A 23,151-nucleotide genomic window follows, 5' to 3' on the forward strand; every position below is an offset into this window, starting at 1 on the left:
AAATGCAAATTAGTCTGTTCCTGTCCCAGTGCATGATGGGAACAGGGCAAACCAAACTACCAAGCCAATTCTTATACTGGGAAGGAAACAAGCTTCCGGGGACCGGTTTCTGCCATTTCAGGCGTCGTCGGCCCTGCTTGCTTGAATCCTGATGGTGCAATGAGCAAGGGACTCACATCTGAGTATACCCTTCCACGCTTATGGTGGACAAAATGATTCAGAAAAGGGGGTGGTGATGAACAGAGTGCCTGAATTAAGCAGACCACTCTTACCCAGTACAAAGATCAGGGCTTGATCCATCACCGTTTTTTAGCTCACTGCACCATCCCAGCTCAGAACTTGGCTAAATGCAAATTAGTCTGTGCCTGTCCCAGTGCATGATGGGAACAGGGCAAACCAAACTACCAAGCCAATTCTTATACGGGGAAGGAAACAAGCTTCCAGGGACCGGTTTCTGCCATTTCAGGCGTCGTCGGCCCGGCTTGCTTGAATCCTGATGGTGCAATGAGCAAGGGACTCACATCTGAGTATACCCTTCCACGCTTATGGTGGACAAAATGATTCAGAAAAGGGGGTGGTGATGAACAGAGTGCCTGAATTAGGCAGACCACTCTTACCCAGTCCAAAGATCAGGGCTTGATCCATCACCGTTTTTTAGCTCACTGCACCATCCCAGCTCAGAACTTGGCTAAATGCAAATTAGTCTGTTCCTGTCCCAGTGCATGATGGGAACAGGGCAAACCAAACTACCAAGCCAATTCTTATACTGGGAAGGAAACAAGCTTCCGGGGACCGGTTTCTGCCATTTCAGGCGTCGTCGGCCCGGCTTGCTTGAATCCTGATGGTGCAATGAGCAAGGGACTCACATCTGAGTATACCCTTCCACGCTTATGGTGGACAAAATGATTCAGAAAAGGGGGTGGTGATGAACAGAGTGCCTGAATTAAGCAGACCACTCTTACCCAGTCCAAAGATCAGGGCTTGATCCATCACCGTATTTTAGCTCACTGCACCATCCCAGCTCAGAACTTGGCTAAATGCAAATTAGTCTGTTCCTGTCCCAGTGCATGATGGGAACAGGGCAAACCAAACTACCAAGCCAATTCTTATACTGGGAAGGAAACAAGCTTCCGGGGACCAGTTTCTGCCATTTCAGGCGTCGTCGGCCCGGCTTGCTTGAATCCTGATGGTGCAATGAGCAAGGGACTCACATCTGAGTATACCCTTCCACGCTTATGGTGGACAAAATGATTCAGAAAAGGGGGTGGTGATGAACAGAGTGCCTGAATTAAGCAGACCACTCTTACCCAGTCCAAAGATCAGGGCTTGATCCATCACCGTTTTTTAGCTCACTGCACCATCCCAGCTCAGAACTTGGCTAAATGCAAATTAGTCTGTTCCTGTCCCAGTGCATGATGGGAACAGGGCAAACCAAACTACCAAGCCAATTCTTATACTGGGAAGGAAACAAGCTTCCGGGGACCGGTTTCTGCCATTTCAGGCGTCGTCGGCCCGGCTTGCTTGAATCCTGATGGTGCAATGAGCAAGGGACTCACATCTGAGTATACCCTTCCACGCTTATGGTGGACAAAATGATTCAGAAAAGGGGGTGGTGATGAACAGAGTGCCTGAATTAAGCAGACCACTCTTACCCAGTCCAAAGATCAGGGCTTGATCCATCACCGTTTTTTAGCTCACTGCACCATCCCAGCTCAGAACTTGGCTAAATGCAAATTAGTCTGTTCCTGTCCCAGTGCATGATGGGAACAGGGCAAACCAAACTACCAAGCCAATTCTTATACTGGGAAGGAAACAAGCTTCCGGGGACCGGTTTCTGCCATTTCAGGCGTCGTCGGCCCGGCTTGCTTGAATCCTGATGGTGCAATGAGCAAGGGACTCACATCTGAGTATACCCTTCCACGCTTATGGTGGACAAAATGATTCAGAAAAGGGGGTGGTGATGAACAGAGTGCCTGAATTAAGCAGACCACTCTTACCCAGTCCAAAGATCAGGGCTTGATCCATCACCGTTTTTTAGCTCACTGCACCATCCCAGCTCAGAACTTGGCTAAATGCAAATTAGTCTGTTCCTGTCCCAGTGCATGATGGGAACAGGGCAAACCAAACTACCAAGCCAATTCTTATACTGGGAAGGAAACAAGCTTCTGGGGACCGGTTTCTGCCATTTCAGGCGTCGTCGGCCCGGCTTGCTTGAATCCTGATGGTGCAATGAGCAAGGGACTCACATCTGAGTATACCCTTCCACGCTTATGGTGGACAAAATGATTCAGAAAAGGGGGTGGTGATGAACAGAGTGCCTGAATTAAGCAGACCACTCTTACCCAGTCCAAAGATCAGGGCTTGATCCATCACCGTTTTTTAGCTCACTGCACCATCCCAGCTCAGAACTTGGCTAAATGCAAATTAGTCTGTTCCTGTCTCAGTGCATGATGGGTACAGGGCAAACCAAACTACCAAGCCAATTCTTATACTGGGAAGGAAACAAGCTTCCGGGGACCGGTTTTCCTGCCATTTCAGGCGTCGTCGGCCCGGCTTGCTTGAATCCTGGTGGTGCAATGAGCAAGGGACTCACATCTGAGTATACCCTTCCATGCTTATGGTGGACAAAATGATTCAGAAAAGGGGGTGGTGATGAACAGAGTGCCTGAATTAAGCAGACCACTCTTACCCAGTCCAAAGATCAGTGCTTGATCCATCACCGTTTTTTAGCTCACTGCACCATCCCAGCTCAGAACTTGGCTAAATGCAAATTAGTCTGTTCCTGTCCCAGTGCATGATGGGAACAGGGCAAACCAAACTACCAAGCCAATTCTTATACTGGGAAGGAAACAAGCTTCCGGGGACCTGTTTCTGCCATTTCAGGCGTTGTCGGCCCGGCTTGCTTGAATCCTGATGGTGCAATGAGCAAGGGACTCACATCTGAGTATACCCTTCCACACTTATGGTGGACAAAATGATTTAGAAAAGGGGGTGGTGATGAACAGAGTGCCTGAATTAAGCAGACCACTCTTACCCAGTCCAAAGATCAGGGCTTGATCCATCACCGTTTTTTAGCTCACTGCACCATCCCAGCTCAGAACTTGGATAAATGCAAATTAGTCTGTTCCTGTCCCAGTGCATGATGGGAACAGGGCAAACCAAACTACCAAGCCAATTCTTATACTGGGAAGGAAACAAGCTTCCGGGGACCGGTTTCTGCCATTTCAGGCGTCGTCGGCCCGGCTTGCTTGAATCCTGATGGTGCAATGAGCAAGGGACTCACATCTGAGTATACCCTTCCACGCTTATGGTGGACAAAATGATTCAGAAAAGGGGGTGGTGATGAACAGAGTGCCTGAATTAAGCAGACCACTCTTACCCAGTCCAAAGATCAGGGTTTGATCCATCACCGTTTTTTAGCTCACTGCACCATCCCAGCTCAGAACTTGGCTAAATGCAAATTAGTCTGTTCCTGTCCCAGTGCATGATGGGAACAGGGCAAACCAAACTACCAAGCCAATTCTTATACTGGGAAGGAAACAAGCTTCCGGGGACCGGTTTCTGCCATTTCAGGCGTCGTCGTCCCGGCTTGCTTGAATCCTGATGGTGAAATGAGCAAGGGACTCACATCTGAGTATACCCTTCCACGCTTATGGTGGACAAAATGATTCAGAAAAGGGGGTGGTGATGAACAGAGTGCCTGAATTAAGCAGGCCACTCTTACCCAGTCCAAAGATCAGAGCTTGATCCATCACCGTTTTTTAGCTCACTGCACCATCCCAGCTCAGAACTTGGCTAAATGCAAATTAGTCTGTTCCTGTCCCAGTGCATGATGGGAACAGGGCAAACCAAACTACCAAGCCAATTCTTATACTGGGAAGGAAACAAGCTTCCGGGGACCGGTTTCTGCCATTTCAGGCGTCATCGGCCTGGCTTGCTTGAATCCTGATGGTGCAATGAGCAAGGGACTCACATCTGAGTATACCCTTCCACGCTTATGGTGGACAAAATGATTCAGAAAAGGGGGTGGTGATGAACAGAGTGCCTGAATTAAGCAGACCACTCTTACCCAGTCCAAAGATCAGGGCTTGATCCATCACCGTTTTTTAGCTCACTGCACCATCCTAGCTCAGAACTTGGCTAAATGCAAATTAGTCTGTTCCTGTCCCAGTGCATGATGGGAACAGGGCAAACCAAACTACCAAGCCAATTCTTATACTGGGAAGGAAACAAGCTTCCGGGGACCGGTTTCTGCCATTTCAGGCGTCGTCGGCCCGGCTTGCTTGAATCCTGATGGTGCAATGAGCAAGGGACTCACATCTGAGTATACCCTTCCACGCTTATGGTGAACAAAATGATTCAGAAAAGGGGGTGGTGATGAACAGAGTGCCTGAATTAAGCAGACCACTCTTACCCAGTCCAAAGATCAGGGCTTGATCCATCACCGTTTTTTAGCTCACTGCACCATCCCAGCTCAGAACTTGGCTAAATGCAAATTAGTCTGTTCCTGTCCCAGTGCATGATGGGAACAGGGCAAACCAAACTACCAAGCCAATTCTTATACTGGGAAGGAAACAAGCTTCCGGGGACCGGTTTCTGCCATTTCAGGCGTCGTCGGCCCGGCTTGCTTGAATCCTGATGGTGCAATGAGCAAGGGACTCACATCTGAGTATACCCTTCCACGCTTATGGTGGACAAAATGATTCAGAAAAGGGGGTGGTGATGAACAGAGTGCCTGAATTAAGCAGACCACTCTTACCCAGTCCAAAGATCAGGGCTTGATCCATCACCGTTTTTTAGCTCACTGCACCATCCCAGCTCAGAACTTGGCTAAATGCAAATTAGTCTGTTCCTGTCCCAGTGCATGATGGGAACAGGGCAAACCAAACTACCAAGCCAATTCTTATACTGGGAAGGAAACAAGCTTCCGGGGACCGGTTTCTGCCATTTCAGGCGTCGTCGGCCCGGCTTGCTTGAATCCTGATGGTGCAATGAGCAAGGGACTCACATCTGAGTATACCCTTCCACGCTTATGGTGGACAAAATGATTCAGAAAAGGGGGTGGTGATGAACAGAGTGCCTGAATTAAGCAGACCACTCTTACCCAGTCCAAAGATCAGGGCTTGATCCATCACCGTTTTTTAGCTCACTGCACCATCCCAGCACAGAACTTGGCTAAATGTAAATTAGTCTGTTCCTGTCCCAGTGCATGATGGGAACAGGGCAAACCAAACTACCAAGCCAATTCTTATACTGGGAAGGAAACAAGCTTCCGGGGAACGGTTTCTGCCATTTCAGGCGTCGTCGGCCCGGCTTGCTTGAATCCTGATGGTGCAATGAGCAAGGGACTCACATCTGAGTATACCCTTCCACGCTTATGGTGGACAAAATGATTCAGAAAAGGGGGTGGTGATGAACAGAGTGCCTGAATTAAGCAGACCACTCTTACCCAGTCGAAAGATCAGGGCTTGATCCATCACCGTTTTTTAGCTCACTGCACCATCCCAGCTCAGAACTTGGCTAAATGCAAATTAGTCTGTTCCTGTCCCAGTGCATGATGGGAACAGGGCAAACCAAACTACCAAGCCAATTCTTATACTGGGAAGGAAACAAGCTTCCGGGGACCAGTTTCTGCCATTTCAGGCGTCGTCGGCCCGGCTTGCTTGAATCCTGATGGTGCAATGAGCAAGGGACTCACATCTGAGTATACCCTTCCACGCTTATGGTGGACAAAATGATTCAGAAAAGGGGGTGGTGATGAACAGAGTGCCTGAATTAAGCATACCACTCTTACCCAGTCCAAAGATCAGGGCTTGATCCATCACCGTTTTTTAGCTCACTGCACCATCCCAGCTCAGAACTTGGCTAAATGCAAATTAGTCTGTTCCTGTCCCAGTGCATGATGGGAACAGGGCAAACCAAACTAGCAAGCCAATTCTTATACTGGGAAGGAAACAAGCTTCCGGGGACTGGTTTCTGCCATTTCAGGCGTCGTCGGCCCGGCTTGCTTGAATCCTGATGGTGCAATGAGCAAGGGACTCACATCTGAGTATACCCTTCCACGCTTATGGTGGACAAAATGATTCAGAAAAGGGGGTGGTGATGAACAGAGTGCCTGAATTAAGCAGACCACTCTTACCCAGTCCAAAGATCAGGGCTTGATCCATCACCGTTTTTTAGCTCACTGCACCATCCCAGCTCAGAACTTGGCTAAATGCAAATTAGTCTGTTCCTGTCCCAGTGCATGATGGGAACAGGGCAAACCAAACTACCAAGCCAATTCTTATACTGGGAAGGAAACAAGCTTCCGGGGACCGGTTTCTGCCATTTCAGGCGTCGTCGGCCCGGCTTGCTTGAATCCTGATGGTGCAATGAGCAAGGGACTCACATCTGAGTATACCCTTCCACGCTTATGGTGGACAAAATGATTCAGAAAAGGGGGTGGTGATGAACAGAGTGCCTGAATTAAGCAGACCACTCTTACCCAGTCCAAAGATCAGGGCTTGATCCATCACCGTTTTTTAGCTCACTGCACCATCCCAGCTCAGATCTTGGCTAAATGCAAATTAGTCTATTCCTGTCCCAGTGCATGATGGGAACAGGGCAAACCAAACTACCAAGCCAATTCTTATACTGGGAAGGAAACAATCTTCCGGGGACCGGTTTCTGCCATTTCAGGCGTCGTCGGCCCGGCTTGCTTGAATCCTGATGGTGCAATGAGCAAGGGACTCACAACTGAGTATGCCCTTCCACGCTTATGGTGGACAAAATGATTCAGAAAAGGGGGTGGTGATGAACAGAGTGCCTGAATTAAGCAGACCACTCTTACCCAGTCCAAAGATCAGGGCTTGATCCATCACCGTTTTTTAGCTCACTGCACCATCCCAGCTCAGAACTTGGCTAAATGCAAATTAGTCTGTTCCTGTCCCAGTGCATGATGGGAACAGGGCAAACCAAACTACCAAGCCAATTCTTATACTGGGAAGGAAACAAGCTTCCGGGGACCGGTTTCTGCCATTTCAGGCGTCGTCGGCCCGGCTTGCTTGAATCCTGATGGTGCAATGAGCAAGGGACTCACATCTGAGTATACCCTTCCACGCTTATGGTGGACAAAATGATTCAGAAAAGGGAGTGGTGATGAACAGAGTGCCTGACTTAAGCAGACCACTCTTACCCAGTCCAAAGATCAGGGTTTGATCCATCACCGTTTTTTAGCTCACTGCACCATCCCAGCTCAGAACTTGGCTAAATGCAAATTAGTCTGTTCCTGTCCCAGTGCATGATGGGAACAGGGCAAACCAAACTACCAAGCCAATTCTTATACTGGGAAGGAAACAAGCTTCCGGGGACCGGTTTCTGCCATTTCAGGCATCGTCGGCCCGGCTTGCTTGAATCCTGATGGTGCAATGAGCAAGGGACTCACATCTGAGTATACCCTTCCACGCTTATGGTGGACAAAATGATTCAGAAAAGAGGGTGGTGATGAACAGAGTGCCTGAATTAAGCAGACCACTCTTACCCAGTCCAAAGATCAGGGATTGATCCATCACCGTTTTTTAGCTCACTGCACCATCCCAGCTCAGAACTTGGCTAAATGCAAATTAGTCTGTTCCTGTCCCAGTGCATGATGGGAACAGGGCAAACCAAACTACCAAGCCAATTCTTATACTGGAAGGAAACAAGCTTCCGGGGACCGGTTTCTGCCATTTCAGGCGTCGTCCGCCCGGCTTGCTTGAATCCTGATGGTGCAATGAGCAAGGGACTCACATCTGAGTATACCCTTCCACGCTTATGGTGGACAAAATGATTCAGAAAAGGGGGTGGTGATGAACAGAGTGCCTGAATTAAGCAGACCACTCTTACCCAGTCCAAAGATCAGGGCTCAATCCATCACCGTTTTTTAGCTCACTGCACCATCCCAGCTCAGAACTTGGCTAAATGCAAATTAGTCTGTTCCTGTCCCAGTGCATGATGGGAACAGGGCAAACCAAACTACCAAGCCAATTCTTATACTGGGAAGGAAACAAGCTTCCGGGGACCGGTTTCTGCCATTTCAGGCGTCGTCGGCCCGGCTTGCTTGAATCCTGATGGTGCAATGAGCAAGGGACTCACATCTGAGTATACCCTTCCACGCTTATGGTGGACAAAATGATTCAGAATAGGGGGTGGTGATGAACAGAGTGCCTGAATTAAGCAGACCACTCTTACCCAGTCCAAAGATCAGGGCTTGATCCATCACCGTTTTTTAGCTCACTGCACCATCCCAGCTCAGAACTTGGCTAAATGCAAATTAGTCTGTTCCTGTCCCAGTGCATGATGGGAACAGGGCAAACCAAACTACCAAGCCAATTCTTATACTGGGAAGGAAACAAGCTTCCGGGGACCGGTTTCTGCCATTTCAGGCGTCGTCGGCCCGGCTTGCTTGAATCCTGATGGTGCAATGAGCAAGAGACTCACATCTGAGTATACCCTTCCACGCTTATGGTGGACAAAATGATTCAGAAAAGGGGGTGGTGATGAACAGAGTGCCTGAATTAAGCAGACCACTCTTACCCAGTCCAAAGATCAGGGCTTGATCCATCACCGTTTTTTAGCTCACTGCACCATCCTAGCTCAGAACTTGGCTAAATGCAAATTAGTCTGTTCCTGTCCCAGTGCATGATGGGAACAGGGCAAACCAAACTACTAAGCCAATTCTTATACTGGGAAGGAAACAAGCTTCCGGGGACCGGTTTCTGCCATTTCAGGCGTCGTCGGCCCGGCTTGCTTGAATCCTGATGGTGCAATGAGCAAGGGACTCACATCTGAGTATACCCTTCCACGCTTATTGTGGACAAAATGATTCAGAAAAGGGGGTGGTGATGAACAGAGTACCTGAATTAAGCAGACCACTCTTACCCAGTCCAAAGATCAGGGCTTGATCCATCACCGTTTTTTAGCTCACTGCACCATCCCAGCTCAGAACTTGGCTAAATGCAAATTAGTCTGTTCCTGTCCCAGTGCATGATGGGAACAGGGCAAACCAAACTACCAAGCCAATTCTTATACTGGGAAGGAAACAATCTTCCGGGGACCGGTTTCTGCCATTTCAGGCGTCGTCGGCCCGGCTTGCTTGAATCCTGATGGTGCAATGAGCAAGGGACTCACATCTGAGTATACCCTTCCACGCTTATGGTGGACAAAATGATTCAGAAAAGGGGGTGGTGATGAACAGAGTGCCTGAATTAAGCAGACCACTCTTACCCAGTCCAAAGATAAGGGCTTGATCCATCACCGTTTTTTAGCTCACTGCACCATCCCAGCTCAGAACTTGGCTAAATGCAAATTAGTCTGTTCCTGTCCCAGTGCATGATGGGAACAGGGCAAACCAAACTACCAAGCCAATTCTTATACTGGGAAGGAAACAAGCTTCCGGGGACCGGTTTCTGCCATTTCAGGCGTCGTCGGCCCGGCTTGCTTGAATCCTGATGGTGCAATGAGCAAGGGACTCACATCTGAGTATACCCTTCCACGCTTATGGTGGACAAAATGATTCAGAAAAGGGGGTGGTGATGAACAGAGTGCCTGAATTAAGCAGACCACTCTTACCCAGTCCAAAGATCAGGGCTTGATACATCACCGTTTTTTAGCTCACTGCACCATCCCAGCTCAGAACTTGGCTAAATGCAAATTAGTCTGTTCCTGTCCCAGTGCATGATGGGAACAGGGCAAACCAAACTACCAAGCCAATTCTTATACTGGGAAGGAAACAAGCTTCCGGGGACCGGTTTCTGCCATTTCAGGCGTCGTCGGCCCGGCTTGCTTGAATCCTGATGGTGCAATGAGCAAGGGACTCACATCTGAGTATACCCTTCCACGCTTATGGTGGACAAAATGATTCAGAAAAGGGGGTGGTGATGAACAGAGTGCCTGAATTAAGCAGACCACTCTTACCCAGTCTAAAGATCAGGGCTTGATCCATCACCGTTTTTTAGCTCACTGCACCATCCCAGCTCAGAACTTGGCTAAATGCAAATTAGTCTGTTCCTGTCCCAGTGCATGATGGGAACAGGGCAAACCAAACTACCAAGCCAATTCTTATACTGGGAAGGAAACAAGTTTCCGAGGACCGGTTTCTGCCATTTCAGGCGTCGTCGGCCCGGCTTGCTTGAATCCTGATGGTGCAATGAGCAAGGGACTCACATCTGAGTATACCCTTCCACGCTTATGGTGGACAAAATGATTCAGAAAAGGGGGTGGTGATGAACAGAGTGCCTGAATTAAGCAGACCACTCTTACCCAGTCCAAAGATCAGGGCTCGATCCATCACCGTTTTTTAGCTCACTGCACCATCCCAGCTCAGAACTTGGCTAAATGCAAATTAGTCTGTTCCTCTCCCAGTGCATGATGGGAACAGGGCAAACCAAACTACCAAGCCAATTCTTATACTGGGAAGGAAACAAGCTTCCGGGGACCGGTTTCTGCCATTTCAGGCGTCGTCGGCCCGGCTTGCTTGAATCCTGATGGTGCAATGAGCAAGGGACTCACATCTGAGTATACCCTTCCACGCTTATGGTGGACAAAATGATTCAGAAAAGGGGGTGGTGATGAACAGAGTGCCTGAATTAAGCAGACCACTCTTACCCAGTCCAAAGATCAGGGCTTGATCCATCACCGTTTTTTAGCTCACTGCACCATCCCAGCTCAGAACTTGGCTAAATGCAAATTAGTCTGTTCCTGTCCCAGTGCATGATGGGAACAGGGCAAACCAAACTACCAAGCCAATTCTTATACTGGGAAGGAAACAAGCTTCCGGGGACCGGTTTCTGCCATTTCAGGCGTTGTCGGCCCGGCTTGCTTGAATCCTGATGGTGCAATGAGCAAGGGACTCACATCTGAGTATACCCTTCCACGCTTATGGTGGACAAAATGATTCAGAAAAGGGGGTGGTGATGAACAGAGTGCCTGAATTAAGCAGACCACTCTTACCCAGTCCAAAGATCAGGGCTTGATCCATCACCGTTTTTTAGCTCACTGCACCATCCCAGCTCAGAACTTGGCTAAATGCAAATTAGTCTGTTCCTGTCCCAGTGCATGATGGGAACAGGGCAAACCAAACTACCAAGCCAATTCTTATACTGGGAAGGAAACAAGCTTCCGGGGACCGGTTTCTTCCATTTCAGGTGTCGTCGGCCCGGCTTGCTTGAATCCTGATGGTGCAATGAGCAAGGGACTCACATCTGAGTATACCCTTCCACGCTTATGGTGGACAAAATGATTCAGAAAAGGGGGTGGTGATGAACAGAGTGCCTGAATTAAGCAGACCACTCTTACCCAGTCCAAAGATCAGGGCTTGATCCATCACCGTTTTTTAGCTCACTGCACCATCCCAGCTCAGAACTTGGCTAAATGCAAATTAGTCTGTTCCTGTCCCAGTGCATGATGGGAACAGGGCAAACCAAACTACCAAGCCAATTCTTATACTGGGAAGGAAACAAGCTTCCGGGGACCGGTTTCTGCCATTTCAGGCGTCGTCGGCCCGGCTTGCTTGAATCCTGATGGTGCAATGAGCAAGAGACTCACATCTGAGTATACCCTTCCACGCTTATGGTGGACAAAATGATTCAGAAAAGGGGGTGGTGATGAACAGAGTGCCTGAATTAAGCAGACCACTCTTACCCAGTCCAAAGATCAGGGCTTGATCCATCACCGTTTTTTAGCTCACTGCACCATCCTAGCTCAGAACTTGGCTAAATGCAAATTAGTCTGTTCCTGTCCCAGTGCATGATGGGAACAGGGCAAACCAAACTACTAAGCCAATTCTTATACTGGGAAGGAAACAAGCTTCCGGGGACCGGTTTCTGCCATTTCAGGCGTCGTCGGCCCGGCTTGCTTGAATCCTGATGGTGCAATGAGCAAGGGACTCACATCTGAGTATACCCTTCCACGCTTATTGTGGACAAAATTATTCAGAAAAGGGGGTGGTGATGAACAGAGAACCTGAATTAAGCAGACCACTCTTACCCAGTCCAAAGATCAGGGCTTGATCCATCACCGTTTTTTAGCTCACTGCACCATCCCAGCTCAGAACTTGGCTAAATGCAAATTAGTCTGTTCCTGTCCCAGTGCATGATGGGAACAGGGCAAACCAAACTACCAAGCCAATTCTTATACTGGGAAGGAAACAATCTTCCGGGGACCGGTTTCTGTCATTTCAGGCGTCGTCGGCCCGGCTTGCTTGAATCCTGATGGTGCAATGAGCAAGGGACTCACATCTGAGTATACCCTTCCACGCTTATGGTGGACAAAATGATTCAGAAAAGGGGGTGGTGATGAACAGAGTGCCTGAATTAAGCAGACCACTCTTACCCAGTCCAAAGATAAGGGCTTGATCCATCACCGTTTTTTAGCTCACTGCACCATCCCAGCTCAGAACTTGGCTAAATGCAAATTAGTCTGTTCCTGTCCCAGTGCATGATGGGAACAGGGCAAACCAAACTACCAAGCCAATTCTTATACTGGGAAGGAAACAAGCTTCCGGGGACCGGTTTCTGCCATTTCAGGCGTCGTCGGCCCGGCTTGCTTGAATCCTGATGGTGCAATGAGCAAGGGACTCACATCTGAGTATACCCTTCCACGCTTATGGTGGACAAAATGATTCAGAAAAGGGGGTGGTGATGAACAGAGTGCCTGAATTAAGCAGACCACTCTTACCCAGTCCAAAGATCAGGGCTTGATACATCACCGTTTTTTAGCTCACTGCACCATCCCAGCTCAGAACTTGGCTAAATGCAAATTAGTCTGTTCCTGTCCCAGTGCATGATGGGAACAGGGCAAACCAAACTACCAAGCCAATTCTTATACTGGGAAGGAAACAAGCTTCCGGGGACCGGTTTCTGCCATTTCAGGTGTCGTCGGCCCGGCTTGCTTGAATCCTGATGGTGCAATGAGCAAGGGACTCACATCTGAGTATACCCTTCCACGCTTATGGTGGACAAAATGATTCAGAAAAGGGGGTGGTGATGAACAGAGTGCCTGAATTAAGCAGACCACTCTTACCCAGTCCAAAGATCAGGGCTTGATCCATCACCGTTTTTTAGCTCACTGCACCATCCCAGCTCAGAACTTGGCTAAATGCAAATTAGTCTGTTCCTGTCCCAGTGCATGATGGGAACAGGGCAAACCAAACTACCAAGCCAATTCTTATACTGGGAAGGAAACAAGTTTCCGGGGACCGGTTTCTGCCATTTCAGGCGTCGTCGGCCCGGCTTGCTTGAATCCTGATGGTGCAATGAGCAAGGGACTCACATCTGAGTATACCCTTCCACGCTTATGGTGGACAAAATGATTCAGAAAAGGGGGTGGTGATGAACAGAGTGCCTGAATTAAGCAGACCACTCTTACCCAGTCCAAAGATCAGGGCTCGATCCATCACCGTTTTTTAGCTCACTGCACCATCCCAGCTCAGAACTTGGCTAAATGCAAATTAGTCTGTTCCTCTCCCAGTGCATGATGGGAACAGGGCAAACCAAACTACCAAGCCAATTCTTATACTGGGAAGGAAACAAGCTTCCGGGGACCGGTTTCTGCCATTTCAGGCGTCGTCGGCCCGGCTTGCTTGAATCCTGATGGTGCAATGAGCAAGGGACTCACATCTGAGTATACCCTTCCACGCTTATGGTGGACAAAATGATTCAGAAAAGGGGGTGGTGATGAACAGAGTGCCTGAATTAAGCAGACCACTCTTACCCAGTCCAAAGATCAGGGCTTGATCCATCACCGTTTTTTAGCTCACTGCACCATCCCAGCTCAGAACTTGGCTAAATGCAAATTAGTCTGTTCCTGTCCCAGTGCATGATGGGAACAGGGCAAACCAAACTACCAAGCCAATTCTTATACAGGGAAGGAAACAAGCTTCCGGGGACCGGTTTCTGCCATTTCAGGCGTTGTCGGCCCGGCTTGCTTGAATCCTGATGGTGCAATGAGCAAGGGACTCACATCTGAGTATACCCTTCCACGCTTATGGTGGACAAAATGATTCAGAAAAGGGGGTGGTGATGAACAGAGTGCCTGAATTAAGCAGACCACTCTTACCCAGTCCAAAGATCATGGCTTGATCCATCACCGTGTTTTAGCTCACTGCACCATCCCAGCTCAGAACTTGGCTAAATGCAAATTAGTCTGTTCCTGTCCCAGTGCATGATGGGAACAGGGCAAACCAAACTACCAAGCCAATTCTTATACTGGGAATGAAACAAGCTTCCGGGGACAGGTTTCTGCCATTTCAGGCATCGTCGGCCCGGCTTGCTTGAATCCTGATGGTGCAATGAGCAAGGGACTCACATCTGAGTATACCCTTCCACGCTTATGGTGGACAAAATGATTCAGAAAAGGGGGTGGTGATGAACAGAGTGCCTGAATTAAGCAGACCACTCTTACCCAGTCCAAAGATCAGGGCTTGATCCATCACCGTTTTTTAGCTCACTGCACCATCCCAGCTCAGAACTTGGCTAAATGCAAATTAGTCTGTTCCTGTCCCAGTGCATGATGGGAACAGGGCAAACCAAACTACCAAGCCAATTCTTATACTGGGAAGGAAACAAGCTTCTGGGGACTGGTTTCTGCCATTTCAGGCATCGTCGGCCCGGCTTGCTTGAATCCTGATGGTGCAATGAGCAAGGGACTCACATCTGAGTATACCCTTCCACGCTTATGGTGGACAAAATGATTCAGAAAAGGGGGTGGTGATGAACAGAGTGCCTGAATTAAGCAGACCACTCTTACCCAGTCCAAAGATCAGGGCTTGATCCATCACCGTTTTTTAGCTCACTGCACCATCCCAGCTCAGAACTTGGCTAAATGCAAATTAGTCTGTTCCTGTCCCAGTGCATGATGGGAACAGGGCAAACCAAACTACCAAGCCAATTCTTATACTGGGAAGGAAACAAGCTTCCAGGGACCGGTTTCTGCCATTTCAGGCGTCGTCGGCACGGCTTGCTTGAATCCTGATGGTGCAATGAGCAAGGGACTCACATCTGAGTATACACTTCCACGCTTATGGTGGACAAAATGATTCAGAAAAGGGGGTGGTGATGAACAGAGTACCTGAATTAAGCAGACCACTCTTACCCAGTCCAAAGATCAGAGCTTGATCCCTCACCGTTTTTTAGCTCACTGCACCATCCCAGCTCAGAACTTGGCTAAATGCAAATTAGTCTGTTCCTGTCCCAGTGCATGATGGGAACAGGGCAAACCAAACTACCAAGCCAATTCTTATACTGGGAAGGAAACAAGCTTCCGGGGACCGGTTTCTGCCATTTCAGGCGTCGTCGGCCCGGCTTGCTTGAATCCTGATGGTGCAATGAGCAAGGGACTCACATCTGAGTATACCCTTCCACGCTTATGGTGGACAAAATGATTCAGAAAAGGGGGTGGTGATGAACAGAGTGCCTGAATTAAGCAGACCACTCTTACCCAGTCCAAAGATCAGGGCTTGATCCATCACCGTTTTTTAGCTCACTGCACCATCCCAGCTCAGAACTTGGCTAAATGCAAATTAGTCTGTTCCTGTCCCAGTGCATGATGGGAACAGGGCAAACCAAACTACCAAGCCAATTCTTATACTGGGAAGGAAACAAGCTTCCGGGGACCGGTTTCTGCCATTTCAGGCGTCGTCGGCCCGGCTTGCTTGAATCCTGATGGTGCAATGAGCAAGGGACTCACATCTGAGTATACCCTTCCACGCTTATGGTGGACAAAATGATTCAGAAAAGGGGGTGGTGATGAACAGAGTGCCTGACTTAAGCAGACCACTCTTACCCAGTCCAAAGATCAGGGTTTGATCCATCACCGTTTTTTAGCTCACTGCACCATCCCAGCTCAGAACTTGGCTAAATGCAAATTAGTCTGTTCCTGTCCCAGTGCATGATGGGAACAGGGCAAACCAAACTACCAAGCCAATTCTTATACTGGGAAGGAAACAAGCTTCCGGGGACCGGTTTCTGCCATTTCAGGCGTCGTCGGCCCGGCTTGCTTGAATCCTGATGGTGCAATGAGCAAGGGACTCACATCTGAGTATACCCTTCCACGCTTATGGTGGACAAAATGATTCAGAAAAGGGGGTGGTGATGAACAGAGTGCCTGAATTAAGCAGACCACTCTTACCCAGTCCAAAGATCAGGGATTGATCCATCACCGTTTTTTAGCTCACTGCACCATCCCAGCTCAGAACTTGGCTAAATGCAAATTAGTCTGTTCCTGTCCCAGTGCATGATGGGAACAGGGCAAACCAAACTACCAAGCCAATTCTTATACTGGGAAGGAAACAAGCTTCTGGGGACCGGTTTCTGCCATTTCAGGCGTCGTCCGCCCGGCTTGCTTGAATCCTGATGGTGCAATGAGCAAGGGACTCACATCTGAGTATACCCTTCCACGCTTATGGTGGACAAAATGATTCAGAAAAGGGGGTGGTGATGAACAGAGTGCCTGAATTAAGCAGACCACTCTTACCCAGTCCAAAGATCAGGGCTCGATCCATCACCGTTTTTTAGCTCACTGCACCATCCCAGCTCAGAACTTGGCTAAATGCAAATTAGTCTGTTCCTGTCCCAGTGCATGATGGGAACAGGGCAAACCAAACTACCAAGCCAATTCTTATACTGGGAAGGAAACAAGCTTCCGGGGACCGGTTTCTGCCATTTCAGGTGTCGTCGGCCCGGCTTGCTTGAATCCTGATGGTGCAATGAGCAAGGGACTCACATCTGAGTATACCCTTCCACGCTTATGGTGGACAAAATGATTCAGAAAAGGGGGTGGTGATGAACAGAGTGCCTGAATTAAGCAGACCACTCTTACCCAGTCCAAAGATCAGGGCTTGATCCATCACCGTTTTTTAGCTCACTGCACCATCCCAGCTCAGAACTTGGCTAAATGCAAATTAGTCTGTTCCTGTCCCAGTGCATGATGGGAACAGGGCAAACCAAACTACCAAGCCAATTCTTATACTGGGAAGGAAACAAGTTTCCGGGGACCGGTTTCTGCCATTTCAGGCGTCGTCGGCCCGGCTTGCTTGAATCCTGATGGTGCAATGAGCAAGGGACTCACATCTGAGTATACCCTTCCACGCTTATGGTGGACAAAATGATTCAGAAAAGGGGGTGGTGATGAACAGAGTGCCTGAATTAAGCAGACCACTCTTACCCAGTCCAAAGATCAGGGCTCGATCCATCACCGTTTTTTAGCTCACTGCACCATCCCAGCTCAGAACTTGGCTAAATGCAAATTAGTCTGTTCCTCTCCCAGTGCATGATGGGAACAGGGCAAACCAAACTACCAAGCCAATTCTTATACTGGGAAGGAAACAAGCTTCCGGGGACCGGTTTCTGCCATTTCAGGCGTCGTCGGCCCGGCTTGCTTGAATCCTGATGGTGCAATGAGCAAGGGACTCACATCTGAGTATACCCTTCCACGCTTATGGTGGACAAAATGATTCAGAAAAGGGGGTGGTGATGAACAGAGTGCCTGAATTAAGCAGACCACTCTTACCCAGTCCAAAGATCAGGGCTTGATCCATCACCGTTTTTTAGCTCACTGCACCATCCCAGCTCAGAACTTGGCTAAATGCAAATTAGTCTGTTCCTGTCCCAGTGCATGATGGGAACAGGGCAAACCAAACTACCAAGCCAATTCTTATACTGGGAAGGAAACAAGCTTCCGGGGACCGGTTTCTGCCATTTCAGGCGTTGTCGGCCCGGCTTGCTTGAATCCTGATGGTGCAATGAGCAAGGGACTCACATCTGAGTATACCCTTCCACGCTTATGGTGGACAAAATGATTCAGAAAAGGGGGTGGTGATGAACAGAGTGCCTGAATTAAGCAGACCACTCTTACCCAGTCCAAAGATCAGGGCTTGATCCATCACTGTGTTTTAGCTCACTGCACCATCCCAGCTCAGAACTTGGCTAAATGCAAATTAGTCTGTTCCTGTCCCAGTGCATGATGGGAACAGGGCAAACCAAACTACCAAGCCAATTCTTATACTGGGAATGAAACAAGCTTCCGGGGACAGGTTTCTGCCATTTCAGGCATCGTCGGCCCGGCTTGCTTGAATCCTGATGGTGCAATGAGCAAGGGACTCACATCTGAGTATACCCTTCCACGCTTATGGTGGACAAAATGATTCAGAAAAGGGGGTGGTGATGAACAGAGTGCCTGAATTAAGCAGACCACTCTTACCCAGTCCAAAGATCAGGGCTTGATCCATCACCGTTTTTTAGCTCACTGCACCATCCCAGCTCAGAACTTGGCTAAATGCAAATTAGTCTGTTCCTGTCCCAGTGCATGATGGGAACAGGGCAAACCAAACTACCAAGCCAATTCTTATACTGGGAAGGAAACAGGCTTCTGGGGACTGGTTTCTGCCATTTCAGGCATCGTCGGCCCGGCTTGCTTGAATCCTGATGGTGCAATGAGCAAGGGACTCACATCTGAGTATACCCTTCCACGCTTATGGTGGACAAAATGATTCAGAAAAGGGGGTGGTGATGAACAGAGTGCCTGAATTAAGCAGACCACTCTTACCCAGTCCAAAGATCAGGGCTTGATCCATCACCGTTTTTTAGCTCACTGCACCATCCCAGCTCAGAACTTGGCTAAATGCAAATTAGTCTGTTCCTGTCCCAGTGCATGATGGGAACAGGGCAAACCAAACTACCAAGCCAATTCTTATACTGGGAAGGAAACAAGCTTCCAGGGACCGGTTTCTGCCATTTCAGGCGTCGTCGGCACGGCTTGCTTGAATCCTGATGGTGCAATGAGCAAGGGACTCACATCTGAGTATACACTTCCACGCTTATGGTGGACAAAATGATTCAGAAAAGGGGGTGGTGATGAACAGAGTACCTGAATTAAGCAGACCACTCTTACCCAGTCCAAAGATCAGAGCTTGATCCCTCACCGTTTTTTAGCTCACTGCACCATCCCAGCTCAGAACTTGGCTAAATGCAAATTAGTCTGTTCCTGTCCCAGTGCATGATGGGAACAGGGCAAACCAAACTACCAAGCCAATTCTTATACTGGGAAGGAAACAAGCTTCCGGGGACCGGTTTCTGCCATTTCAGGCGTCGTCGGCCCGGCTTGCTTGAATCCTGATGGTGCAATGAGCAAGGGACTCACATCTGAGTATACCCTTCCACGCTTATGGTGGACAAAATGATTCAGAAAAGGGGGTGGTGATGAACAGAGTGCCTGACTTAAGCAGACCACTCTTACCCAGTCCAAAGATCAGGGTTTGATCCATCACCGTTTTTTAGCTCACTGCACCATCCCAGCTCAGAACTTGGCTAAATGCAAATTAGTCTGTTCCTGTCCCAGTGCATGATGGGAACAGGGCAAACCAAACTACCAAGCCAATTCTTATACTGGGAAGGAAACAAGCTTCCGGGGACCGGTTTCTGCCATTTCAGGCGTCGTCGGCCCGGCTTGCTTGAATCCTGATGGTGCAATGAGCAAGGGACTCACATCTGAGTATACCCTTCCACGCTTATGGTGGACAAAATGATTCAGAAAAGGGGGTGGTGATGAACAGAGTGCCTGAATTAAGCAGACCACTCTTACCCAGTCCAAAGATCAGGGATTGATCCATCACCGTTTTTTAGCTCACTGCACCATCCCAGCTCAGAACTTGGCTAAATGCAAATTAGTCTGTTCCTGTCCCAGTGCATGATGGGAACAGGGCAAACCAAACTACCAAGCCAATTCTTATACTGGGAAGGAAACAAGCTTCTGGGGACCGGTTTCTGCCATTTCAGGCGTCGTCCGCCCGGCTTGCTTGAATCCTGATGGTGCAATGAGCAAGGGACTCACATCTGAGTATACCCTTCCACGCTTATGGTGGACAAAATGATTCAGAAAAGGGGGTGGTGATGAACAGAGTGCCTGAATTAAGCAGACCACTCTTACCCAGTCCAAAGATCAGGGCTCGATCCATCACCGTTTTTTAGCTCACTGCACCATCCCAGCTCAGAACTTGGCTAAATGCAAATTAGTCTGTTCCTGTCCCAGTGCATGATGGGAACAGGGCAAACCAAACTACCAAGCCAATTCTTATACTGGGAAGGAAACAAGCTTCCGGGGACCGGTTTCTGCCATTTCAGGCGTCGTCGGCCCGGCTTGCTTGAATCCTGATGGTGCAATGAGCAAGGGACTCACATCTGAGTATACCCTTCCACGCTTATGGTGGACAAAATGATTCAGAAAAGGGGGTGGTGATGAACAGAGTGCCTGAATTAAGCAGACCACTCTTACCCAGTCCAAAGATCAGGGCTTGATCCATCACCGTTTTTTAGCTCACTGCACCATCCCAGCTCAGAACTTGGCTAAATGCAAATTAGTCTGTTCCTGTCCCAGTGCATGATGGGAACAGGGCAAACCAAACTACCAAGCCAATTCTTATACTGGGAAGGAAACAAGCTTCCGGGGACCGGTTTCTGCCATTTCAGGCGTCGTCGGCCCGGCTTGCTTGAATCCTGATGGTGCAATGAGCAAGGGACTCACATCTGAGTATACCCTTCCACGCTTATGGTGGACAAAATGATTCAGAAAAGGGGGTGGTGATGAACAGAGTGCCTGAATTAAGCAGACCACTCTTACCCAGTCCAAAGATCAGGGCTTGATCCATCACCGTTTTTTAGCTCACTGCACCATCCCAGCTCAGAACTTGGCTAAATGCAAATTAGTCTGTTCCTGTCCCAGTGCATGATGGGAACAGGGCAAACCAAACTACCAAGCCAATTTTTATACTGGGAAGGAAACAAGCTTCTGGGGACTGGTTTCTGCCATTTCAGGCATCGTCGGCCCGGCTTGCTTGAATCCTGATGGTGCAATGAGCAAGGGACTCACATCTGAGTATACCCTTCCACGCTTATGGTGGACAAAATGATTCAGAAAAGGGGGTGGTGATGAACAGAGTGCCTGAATTAAGCAGACCACTCTTACCCAGTCCAAAGATCAGGGCTTGATCCATCACCGTTTTTTAGCTCACTGCACCATCCCAGCTCAGAACTTGGCTAAATGCAAATTAGTCTGTTCCTGTCCCAGTGCATGATGGGAACAGGGCAAACCAAACTACCAAGCCAATTCTTATACTGGGAAGGAAACAAGCTTCCAGGGACCGGTTTCTGCCATTTCAGGCGTCGTCGGCACGGCTTGCTTGAATCCTGATGGTGCAATGAGCAAGGGACTCACATCTGAGTATACACTTCCACGCTTATGGTGGACAAAATGATTCAGAAAAGGGGGTGGTGATGAACAGAGTACCTGAATTAAGCAGACCACTCTTACCCAGTCCAAAGATCAGGGCTTGATCCCTCACCGTTTTTTAGCTCACTGCACCATCCCAGCTCAGAACTTGGCTAAATGCAAATTAGTCTGTTCCTGTCCCAGTGCATGATGGGAACAGGGCAAACCAAACTACCAAGCCAATTCTTATACTGGGAAGGAAACAAGCTTCCGGGGACCGGTTTCTGCCATTTCAGGCGTCGTCGGCCCGGCTTGCTTGAATCCTGATGGTGCAATGAGCAAGGGACTCACATCTGAGTATACCCTTCCACGCTTATGGTGGACAAAATGATTCAGAAAAGGGGGTGGTGATGAACAGAGTGCCTGAATTAAGCAGACCACTCTTACCCAGTCCAAAGATCAGGGCTTGATCCATCACCGTTTTTTAGCTCACTGCACCATCCCAGCTCAGAACTTGGCTAAATGCAAATTAGTCTGTTCCTGTCCCAGTGCATGATGGGAACAGGGCAAACCAAACTACCAAGCCAATTCTTATACTGGGAAGGAAACAATCTTCCGGGGACCGGTTTCTGCCATTTCAGGCGTCGTCGGCCCGGCTTGCTTGAATCCTGATGGTGCAATGAGCAAGGGACTCACATCTGAGTATACCCTTCCACGCTTATGGTGGACAAAATGATTCAGAAAAGGGGGTGGTGATGAACAGAGTGCCTGAATTAAGCAGACCACTCTTACCCAGTCCAAAGATCAGGGCTTGATCCATCACCGTTTTTTAGCTCACTGCACCATCCCAGCTCAGAACTTGGCTAAATGCAAATTAGTCTGTTCCTGTCCCAGTGCATGATGGGAACAGGGCAAACCAAACTACCAAGCCAATTCTTATACTGGGAAGGAAACAAGCTTCCGGGGACCGGTTTCTGCCATTTCAGGCGTCGTCGGCCCGGCTTGCTTGAATCCTGATGGTGCAATGAGCAAGGGACTCACATCTGAGTATACCCTTCCACGCTTATGGTGGACAAAATGATTCAGAAAAGGGGGTGGTGATGAACAGAGTGCCTGACTTAAGCAGACCACTCTTACCCAGTCTAAAGATCAGGGTTTGATCCATCACCGTTTTTTAGCTCACTGCACCATCCCAGCTCAGAACTTGGCTAAATGCAAATTAGTCTGTTCCTGTCCCAGTGCATGATGGGAACAGGGCAAACCAAACTACCAAGCCAATTCTTATACTGGGAAGGAAACAAGCTTCCGGGGACCGGTTTCTGCCATTTCAGGCGTCGTCGGCCCGGCTTGCTTGAATCCTGATGGTGCAATGAGCAAGGGACTCACATCTGAGTATACCCTTCCACGCTTATGGTGGACAAAATGATTCAGAAAAGGGGGTGGTGATGAACAGAGTGCCTGAATTAAGCAGACCACTCTTACCCAGTCCAAAGATCAGGGATTGATCCATCACCGTTTTTTAGCTCACTGCACCATCCCAGCTCAGAACTTGGCTAAATGCAAATTAGTCTGTTCCTGTCCCAGTGCATGATGGGAACAGGGCAAACCAAACTACCAAGCCAATTCTTATACTGGGAAGGAAACAAGCTTCTGGGGACCGGTTTCTGCCATTTCAGGCGTCGTCCGCCCGGCTTGCTTGAATCCTGATGGTGCAATGAGCAAGGGACTCACATCTGAGTATACCCTTCCACGCTTATGGTGGACAAAATGATTCAGAAAAGGGGGTGGTGATGAACAGAGTGCCTGAATTAAGCAGACCACTCTTACCCAGTCCAAAGATCAGGGCTCGATCCATCACCGTTTTTTAGCTCACTGCACCATCCCAGCTCAGAACTTGGCTAAATGCAAATTAGTCTGTTCCTGTCCCAGTGCATG

Source organism: Lissotriton helveticus, chromosome 4_1 (genome assembly GCF_964261635.1).
Source record: "Lissotriton helveticus chromosome 4_1, aLisHel1.1, whole genome shotgun sequence".
Classification (NCBI taxonomy): Eukaryota; Metazoa; Chordata; class Amphibia; order Caudata; family Salamandridae; genus Lissotriton; species Lissotriton helveticus.